We start from the raw sequence: 10,994 nt of genomic DNA on the forward strand, positions 1-10,994 counted from the left end.
CCTATAGCAAATTAAAATTAATTAATTCATAGATAAAAAAAGAATGTGTGGGCCATAGGAAAGTTTGTCAATAATGGGTCAGACTGTGAATAAATATTGAATAATGCTAAACAGAAATATGTAAGCAAAGTGTCCTTTCATCATAAGATTTTTTTTTCCACAGTTGTTCAATGAGATATTCCAAAAATTTTTTTTTAAGAGAGGTTTTTGCTATAGGGCACAGAGAGACAGAAAGAGAGAAACCAGCTCCCAGTGAGGCGGGGGTGCACATCGCAATCCCTTCTCCTTCATTCTCCTCTTGAAATTTTGAGTATACATGCACACTTACCTGGCCTAAGTTTTAAGCCATTGGGTCCAGGACTCAAACAACAGTTGACTATGGGGGACTCCAGCGACGCAATCATACACAATCTGCTGTCCCTTGCTTCTTTGAACAAGGTGTTTATTTAAAATAAGCTGTTCAAAATTATTTAACCTTTATAGAATAAACAAATTTAAGGGTTAATGTAGCAGTTTTCTTTTCTGCTGGCTTCTTATCAGCTGCTAGCTTCTTTGTAGCAGCCCCTTTCCCCACCAAAGGCTTTTTGTACTTCTTAGCACCAACTCCCTTTCCTTTCTTCCCTACCACAGGCTTTTTACTTGCAAGCCCCTTCTCTGCAGAATTGGTTTCTACTGCCGCTGCTGCCTAAATGAGCCAGCGTTTGTGATTCTTGCCTGGCAAAGAAAGGTGTTCCAGTGCTCAGCCTTTGCATGAGTTAAGTTTCAAAATGATTCTCAGGTTTTTCAGTGGATTCTTCTTCAGTATTCTGTGATGAATCTTTTTTTTTTCTTTTTGGGAGAGGTTTTTGTTACAGGGCACGTGCACTCGCCAGAGAGACAGAGAGAAAGACAGGGAGACAGAAAGCGAGAAATCACCCCCCATGGGGGGATGGCCACACCGCAATCCCTTCTCCATTTTCCTATTGGGATCTTGGGCACACACGCACACACACCTAGCATGAGTTTAAGGCACCAGGTCCAGGAATTGAACCATGGTTGATTACAAGGGAGTTCAGCGACATAGTCATTACGCTAACTACTGGTCCCTCAGAGGGCTCTTTGGATCACTGGAGTTTTCAAGGTTCTACTAAGGTCTATGTTCATCATCTTGTGCATGGGAAGGTTGTAGTTATTCCTGACAGAAGCAGATTTCACCAAATGCTATATATACAGTTTATTTAACCTCTGGAAGGCACTTTCAGTCAAATGCAGAAATGTCCCACATGCCCACCAGGAGCAAGTTTCAAAATGCTCGGTTTGCTTATATTAAGCAGAGTGATTTCAGGGATATTTTTGAGGACCTTTATATCATTGTCCTCATAATAGATGATGCAGGGTCCCCTGCCTTGGATATGACAATGGCTTTTCATTTTGGCCTTACCAGCTCTCATTCACTGAGAGGCATAGACCTTTATAATGTCACTCTAGGCCTTAAGTTTCTTCATAAGCAAAATCTCCTTGATTTTCTTATAGTCTTCAACTTCATCATCTGCTACCAAAGGAAGTTCAGGAATTTCCTCAATATGATGACCTTAGACAAAGCCACAATACATAGGGTGGCAGTATCCCAGGCAGAACAGAGGGCCTACCACTTTGGGGTTGTGTTCACACCATGGTGCCAATGGTGCCAGGTCTTAGTTGGTGCAAACATCTGACCTCCCTGACACATATTTCCAAAAGAACCCTGGCCAGAACAGGGAGTCCCACTACCTCAAACTGTGGGAATTCGAGCCACAGCTCTCCTGGTACGGAAGCCTCGGCAGTTGTCTGATAACCCTCAAATTCACTGACAGCATAAGGCTGTGTTAATATGACCGAAGTTCACAATATCTGGTCAGATGGGAACCTTGACTACAGGGGCAAAGTGACATTTCTTTTTTGCCAGATGACTTCCCCTTTCAGAGTAGGTGATCAGTGAACGAACACATGCTATGGTGGGGAGAAGAGAAGACAACGCTGCTCTCAATGCCATAACTCCCTCATGAAAAGCTTGTTTTTAATCTTAAAGCTGACATTTAATTTAAAAGTGTTATTGTATGGAATCAAAAATTGCTCTCCAAATCAAAGACTGGGATCCTCTTTTCATTTTAAAGAGTATGTCTCAAACTTGTAGCACTGGAGGGTTCTACTTCTGTATAAAAGTTCTAACTTCATTTCAAAGAATGTATTAAAAATTTGATGGAAAAAGAATAAAATACAACACAATATATATATTTTTAAGTGGATATAGTTTATAGGCAGAAAACTATTTTTATATTAGTAAAGAAGAGCTCATAAATGATTTTAGGAAAAGCTCATAGGAACTTAGAGGAATATGCACTCTGGTCTCTACATATATACAGTTATCAGAGAGTTCCCTGACTCCAAGTGTTTATTCACATCTGTCAGCTAAATCATAGATCCAAATGCAAAACGTAACACTAGGAACATTATGTGGATTTGTGACACTCCCTGGAGGACTTTGGGTCCATAAAGCAATGAATGGATTATAAGAAGACATAAATATGGTATTTTCATCTATGACAGATGCAATCTTGCTCCAATGTTATTTATATTATATAAAAGAAAACTGAACCTATTTTCCTCAGTCGAACTGAAAGGAGGCACCCTTAGGGATGAATAAATGAATAGCTCACTATTAATTTTCCAATTTCTATGAATTCATCTTTGAAAATGTCATGTTTTAGAGTTTTTTAATGGCCAATGTTTATTTATTTATCTATTTTACATGTGTATGTGTGAAAAAATAAAATCAAAAGGAAAATGTGAGATGGAATTATGATATTAACACAATAATGGGTTTTTCTTCTAGTAACTATAATCCTGAATCATGCAAAATTTCCCAAATTTTAGATTTTAATATCCAATTTGATCCCGAAACTGAGTTGCCATAAATTCTGCTCTGGCACTCTTAACATCCTTTGTATCCTCATGCTTCATTTTCTTAGGGAGGGACATCTTATGTCTAGAATACAGAGTGATACTGCTCTAGTATTAATTCCACCTGACTTTTATCTTTATAAGTTTGTAGATCTAGAATTTAACCAAGAGATTCCTAAAGCTTTTCCAACTTTAAAATTTTGTACTTTTGATACAATCAAAATATCCATCTTTTACTGTTTTTAGCCCTAAAATTTTGAAAGAGAGTCATCTATTAATTAATAAAATAGTGGAAATTTAATCATTATGTTAGTACCATTTTTACAGTGTATTGCACTTGGGCCAGAAAGTAAAATAACTGCTATCAGTTAGTTCTCTGTCTTAAAAATACAGCTTTTTTTTTTTTGTCCAAGATAGAAAATATTTATCTTAATCATTTAAGATAAATATGGCTTAGATTAGAACTTTTGCTTTATATATGAAGCAAACATTTGCTTTATATCTAAACAAGTTTATAAGAATATGGCTTTTATTATTACAATTATAAATGGCAGAATACTAATCATGTTATTTGAAAAATATTTAATATCCTTATTTCAACAGTAAGAATTAAAAACACGTTCTGTTATGTGAAGTTGTCTGGCTTCAAACAATTTTCAATGACAGGTAAGAGTCATGTTCTCAGTCTCTTAAATATTAATTAAAAAAGGTAAAAGTTACTTAATTGAAGATATTAAGATAGAAAATATTTATCTTAATCATTTAAGATAAATATGGCTTAGATTAGAACTTTTGCTTTATATATGAAGCAAACATTTGCTTTATATCTAAACAAGTTTATAAGAATATGGCTTTTATTATTACAATTATAAATGGCAGAATACTAATCATGTTATTTGAAAAATATTTAATATCCTTATTTCAACAGTAAGAATTAAAAACACGTTCTGTTATGTGAAGTTGTCTGGCTTCAAACAATTTTCAATGACAGGTAAGAGTCATGTTCTCAGTCTCTTAAATATTAATTAAAAAAGGTAAAAGTTACTTAATTGAAGATATTACTATTTTTTTAATGTCATTCCCTTTGCCCCTGCCTTGACTCACTTAAAAAAAAAAATCTCTTCTGAGGAAAACTACCAGGATTTGTCCATCAAGGAATAAAAATAAAACTCACTTAGATTTAATTCAACAAATAGATATTGGATTTCTTTTCAGATTATTTGAATAATGCCCTTAAATAAGTTCTCCTATCTTTGGGGGAAGTAAATTATAACATATGCAAAGAGGATGGGTTTTCACAAATAAATTTGTTGTAACTGTGTTTAAGTTAAAAATTGAGTTAATTTTCAAAAATGTCTTTTCCATGGCTAATATCTGGTTGGTGGTTTTAACCAATAAAGTCAGTGTGAAATAATTTCCTTATTTTATCACTGCAAAGTTATGGAAACACATTAAATTGTTTACATTTTTAGAATGCTGGGATTCACATATTTATTATGAATTGCTGATTAGACTTATCTCTAGGTTTTATCTAATACAAATTTTTTTTCCATTTTATAATTTTTTTGCAATAGAGAATGTGGACTCACATGGCGAGAGAGAGACAGTGAAAAGGAAAGTGAGAAATCACCCCCCAGGGGGATGACCACGCTGCAATCCCTTCACCTCCATTCTCCTCCTGGAAACTTAGGCATGTGCACACACGTACCCGGCATGATTTTCAAGCCACTGGGTCAGAGACTAGAACCCTGGTTGCCATGTGGGAGTCCAGCAACATAACCACTATGCCATCTGCCAGTGTCTGTGTGTGTAGTTATTTTTAAATAAACTTATTTTTAAATAAAACTTATTTTTAAATAAAATAAGTGATTGACTTTTGCTCAGGTTTCAGTTTTACATAAAACTAAATAATTTTCTCTATCTGTAAAATGATTTTAAGCTTTTGTATCAGAAATTGTACAAATTTAATTTTTGATTACCATAGAATATATATTTTTAGGTAGTCTAATTGTGTGTTGATCTTCATAGCGAGTCTCTAATGGCCTTTAAATGGTATGTCAACTTTAAAAAATACTCCTGAACCTTTAGAATTTCCTAGGGAAAAATCTGAAGTCCATAACCCATTAAGGTTTTATTTTATTGGCTATTGCTGATTAAGACATAAGGAATTTACTCTGATGGACTGTGTGACACTGTAGAAAGAACAGGAACTTATTAGTATATCTAAACTTCTATTTTATCTTCTGTATACTATGACTAGGAATGATAAATCTTCTTAAGGGCAAGGAATAATCAATATGGTATAGAAAGTCATTACCTATTGAAAATGTTGAACTATCTTTCTTTTTAAAGATGATTTTCACCCAATTATTTCTTAATTTTACATTATCCTAAATTCTATTTAAATATTTAATAGGCTCTTAAATAACTTGACATCTGACATCTTATCATATTGTTCTACCCTGATTTCTTTTTATCTGCTTTTCCACTTAAACTAAAATTTGAGCAAATAAACAGTGAGCTTTTCTTACCATCTCCTTGTATTTTAATGCTATGCTATCATCATAGTTTTATTGGATTATGATAAACTTTAATATTTTAGAAATTCAGTGCTCCTTATTTGCTTCTCTTTTTTCTAATATTTTTTGTTTTACCATGCATTTCTAAATTAATTCTGGAATAAATATTTGGAATGAATTAAGCATACCAATACATTTGTAGAAAATCCATGTTTGTATTTTATTCATTTTTTTCTATTAAGTTATATGGAATACCTTTTCATTGCTTTATGACAGTTTTATGCTTTTGTGAGCTTCTCTGTTTTCTTAAACTACACACACAGACACATATAAGCATATTCACGTACCCCTCAAAGATCTGACATAATGTACATTCTTAAATGCTGTTTGTATTCTGCTATCCTTATTAGAATTATCTCTCACTAAAACAGCTAGCACAGTGAAAAGCCTTTGGTTGACATGCATGTGTGAATGTACACACACGTGTGTGTAAATGCTAGTTTACAGGGCATAAGGGCTTATTATTTCTCTTAGGAGTAGAAGGTAGTTCACAACCTCACAATTTCCCAAAGGCATATACATTCTTTAGGCTATAGAGCACAACCGCAGCTACTGTTTGGAATGTTCTGTAAGGCTAATAATTGAAAATAATTTCAAAATGTATTTGGGGGAAAGAAGAGAAAAACTCAGTGAAAGGCAATGGAAGTATGAGAGTAACATACAGACAGGACCTATTGGTAGATTCAGTAGGGCTCTAAAAGACTTATGAAGTATTGTCATAGGACAAGAGATATCTGAGAGGATGAGGAATGAAGGTAGTTTCTTTACAAAATACATGTTTTTCTGTTTAATAAATTCATGGCGTTATCTCTGCTTTTTCTTTGATATGTGTGTGTGTGTGTGTGTGTGTGTGTGTGTGTTTGTGTGTGTTTCTCACTCCATTCTTTCTTTCAGTGGATACCTCATTTCCCACCTAGTATGAAAAATGCGTCTCCAGTTTTTGCTGCTGGTTCTCTCAGTGTGTGCACTGGGTTCAAGGACTAACCCTAGTAATGCCCTCTGTGAATAAGGAAGCCTGTCCCTGGAGTGCTGAGGTTTCACCCACAGTCTAAGATACCTCACTAATAAGCCTGAAGATCCTTTAAATAGTGTCATGTTTTTCAAATTGCATTGCAGCTGCCTTGAAATAGAAACAGAATAATGTCAACAAGCCTTCACTTGTAGTGATAATGTGCAATAGTGTATGTGAGATTCAATTCTTAGCATTTGATCTTTTTTGAGAGGCACTTCTCCAACATCACAGGTTTAAATGTTTCTATTGATTTTCATGTCTAGATTTATTGTGAACATATAACCTCCAGTTAGCCTAAAGCAGCCTTTCTGATTTCTTAAACAAAACAACAAGCAGTTTGAAAAACTTAACAACAGTATTCTAAATGTACATAAGCTGTGAAAAATCACTCAATCTTTGGTAGATATTTCATACTGGAAATTGTTATCAACAGCTCAGTTTTCAGAATATATTGTTATAATAAATAGCCTTTTCTGAGTCATGTAAGCTATGTTATCTTCAGCTTCCTTAAAATGATCTTATATATGTACATATTTATATACACAAAACAAAAGCATTTTGATACCTCTATTGCTTCCTGCAACACAGTCCTACAGTACAATTTTTCATGTTTAATGGTTACTATTCAATTATATTAAATTTATTTAATTCTAGCTCAAGCAGGAAAATTGACTATGGGATTTAGAAAAAAACATTAATGTGATAATATTTTCCCCATAAAATTCCCATCTATTTTTTTAAAAAAGGATTGGGTATCTGAAATGAAATTTGTGTTATTAGTACTAGTCTATTGCTATCTAAATATATTGACTGCATTATTTGAGTATTCTTTCTTTTTTTGTACTACTTATTCTTAAATTCTGCTCAGGTCTGACTAGGCTCTCATTGGTGTGAATATGTATGTGTAAAGTGCCTCTCGATGGACCTGGAACACAGTAGGTATATAATAATAGGCCCTAATTACTTTATTTTTTATATTGAGGTAATAACAGAAAAAAAATTTTAAGTATAAATTATGTTGTTTTTGTTTGATATGGCTTCAATACACAAAATACGTGGCAAAAACAAACCTAATACAGTTATTCTGGTAACGTTAGCTTTGCATCAAGTAACAAACACATAAACTATTTTTAGTAGTTTTAAAATGGATAATTGAGGTTTAAAGTAGGTAAATAATTCTATAGTCAAGAGTAGAAAAAGGTTTTTGACATATATTACACTTTATATTGTTTTAAGGAGATGAAGCATGAACCTATAAAATTTTCTTTAATAAGAAAATTTACCTAGACAGTCAATATGGAAAATTAAGTATCTACCTCAAACTGCTGATACTTTAGGAAAATATGAAAAGAAAAACACAAAAATGGTCACTGCCTTTCGGGAACCTGTAAGTTAATGGAATCAATTATACAGAAAAAAGTAACTAAAATTCTAAAAAATACATAAAAATTATATAAAAGGTAAAGCCAAAATGATTTCACAGTTTAGAGATCAGAATATATTCATCTTCCAAGAAGAAAGGAAGCTTTCCAGCAGAAGTAGCTACTTAGCTCTCCTGTAGTTCAATAAACAAAGTATAATTCACATACTAAATTTCGAAAAGCAAAAAGAAGAAAATCATCTCAAAAATTGGACAAGTTTAAACTTAAATGTCTAGTTAATCAGAATAAGTTGAGAGATACATTAGGCCACATTTTCAGTAAATATCAGTCAAATTGTTATTATCTATATATAAACAGATTATATAAATCAGTGAAAAAATAAGCCTTTCAATTATAAATAGACAAGTTGCATAAAGAGAATCTTAACAAAAAATACAATTAGCAACAAATGGGAAGGAAAGAACATATCATATTATATAAGAAAGCAAAGAAGCATAACTGAAATAATCCATGTAAGAGGTTAGCATATAATTGCACCAGCTAAATAAACATTTTTATACAACTTCTCTTGTTTCTCCTAAACAATGACTACAGCATTGTACAGAATATTTTAATTAAGATCTTCTTGGGACCAGTAGATAGTGTAATGGTTACATCGCTGGACATCCACATAGTCAAAGTGGTTTAAGTCCTGGACCTGATGACTTAAACTCATAATGGACACGTATGTGTGTGTGCCCAAGATCCTGAAAAGATAATGGAGAAGGGATTGTGGTGTACCCGTCCCCCATGAGGGATGATTTCTTTCTTTCTGTCTCTCCTTCTATGTCTTTCCAGTGAGCACATGTGCCCCATAGTAAAAACCTCTCTTAAGGAAAAAAAAGAAATCTTCTCAAAATGCTCATTTTAGTGTGTCACATGGCCTAAATTTTTTTTATGTTATATTATGATACAGTGTTGGGAGTTTCCCTGACTTTTGAAAAATTTAAATTTTGGTTGTTGGTGCCTCTTTTTCAATTCTGATAAAATTTGTATGGTTTTATAGAGTTATTTATTAAATTTTATTTATCATTATTATTATTATTATTATTTAATTTGCTACAGGACATGTGTCCTCACCAGAGAGAGAAAGAGAGAGAGAGAAAATGAGAAAGCAAACCACCAGGTCTGAGACTTGAACCACAATCGGCCATATGGGAGTCCAGTGCCTTAACCACCACACCACCTGCTGACCCCAAAATAAGTTAATTATTTAAAAAATAATTAATTATTAGTGATTATTTAATTATTTAAAAATAATCCTTAACTTTTCCATTATCATTCTAATTTATCTGTTCAGGAAACATTTATATATTGTCTACTTTATACCAGGTATTGTCTTAGACAGTTGAAATACAAGATATCACAGGAAACTATAATATGTAAACATTATATATCACTACTGATGAATTCAAACTGTAAGTCTATCCTTACACTATGATGTAGCTATGATTAATAAAAATACTATCAACCTGTTTTCCAAATATCTTTGCCAATATGAGACCTTTATGGTCTTTAAGATTTAATAATCTTACATTTTACATAGCTAGAAGTTATAGCTTATTGTGTATTTTTGCTATAGGGCGTGTGCGCTCGCCAGATAGAGAGAAACAGAGAGATGGAAAGTGAGAAATCACCCCCTGGGGGGATGGCCACACCACAATCCCTTCTCCTTCATTCTCCTCTCAGGATCTTGGGAATGCACAAGAAGGTGCCCAGCGTGAGTTTTAAGCCACCGGGTCCAGGACACGAACCCCGGTCAACTACATGGGAGTCCAGCGACATAGCTATTATGCTAACTGCTGGTCCCAAGAGAGCCCTCTTGAATCATCAACTTTTTAGTAAAGCAATTAGAATTTCCTATAAATAGAGCTATAAATCTCTAAAATTTGAATTCAGATTGTAAAGATGTATACTGCTTTAAGTGGTTTTGGTTTAAGCTTTTAATTTCTGTCTTGACACACAGAGGAACTATACAGAAAATGTAATATTTGACAGAATTTGCCTCTATCAATTATAGGCCATAGATCAGTTTACTATTGTGGCTCAGTTTGACTCTAGGGCCAAATTATCACCATTTTAAATTCCCACACACCATAGTTGTGTGAACTTTTGTAAAGTAATTATAGAACTTAGCAAATAAGATTATTTTGAAGAGTAAATGACATGATACCTATGACACAGTTAAAACAGTTTCTGAAATATATTAAGTATCACTATATTTCAGCTTTTTTTGTTTGTTTTATTTTTTATTTTTCCTAGTGCCACTACAATTCTGGAAGTAGAGCCATGAAATATTTCAAAATCCACTGATAGACATTCAAAACCACCACCATCTTGGGCAACAGATAATTTTAAGTGTGTTGTGTATACTAAGAGTACAGTCTTACAATGATAACTTTTCTAATTCTTTTTTTAATTTTAGACAAGCAGACAGGGGTTTATTTCACAGTGTTTAGATTTAATAATAAAAAAAAAATTTTGTTCCTCCCTCTTCTCCTCCTTCTCTTCCTTCATTTTCTTTTTATTTCCCTCAGTTCTTATTGTTCCAAATTGCTACTAGTTACCCTAGCATATGTTTATTTTGTATATATGTACAAATTTGCAGATGTACGAAAAAACAAACAGATGCATTGAAAAGATTAATGAGGCATATGAACACAAACTAGTAACAGGGATGTGTTTTGTTTATGCAGAAAGCTACCGCTATATGCTAAATATATTATGTTTATATTACCATAATAATGCATTTTCCCTAGCTATTAATCTAAGTTACAGAATATCACATGTATATTTAATCTTCCTTCAAAGGGATCTAAGCTTATTTACATGTTCTATACATAGTATAGTTTTAAGGACATTTTAATATTGGCCACTAATTTTATACTGTCAGAATGTTTTAATGTAATTAGAAAGGAATGTAGCTACAGTCTAAAAGGAATGTAGCTACAGTCTAAGCTTATTTAATCTACATTCTCTCTGTTTGACCTTTCCTGTACTAACATAGGAAAAGGAAAAGAAATCCATATAATTCTACAAAATTCCCAGTGAGAGAGAAAAAGC

General features: G+C 33.1%; 1 pseudogene; it reads right to left on the bottom strand.

The window, feature by feature from the left end:
• LOC102494453 (60S ribosomal protein L4-like) overlaps window positions 1-2,997 on the bottom strand; it is a 94,426-nt pseudogene extending 91,429 nt beyond the window's left edge.
• Between the last annotated feature and the right edge of the window lie 7,997 nt (window positions 2,998-10,994).

This window comes from Tupaia chinensis, unplaced genomic scaffold (genome assembly GCF_000334495.1).
Source record: "Tupaia chinensis unplaced genomic scaffold, TupChi_1.0 Scaffold139935_1, whole genome shotgun sequence".
Taxonomy (NCBI): Eukaryota; Metazoa; Chordata; class Mammalia; order Scandentia; family Tupaiidae; genus Tupaia; species Tupaia belangeri.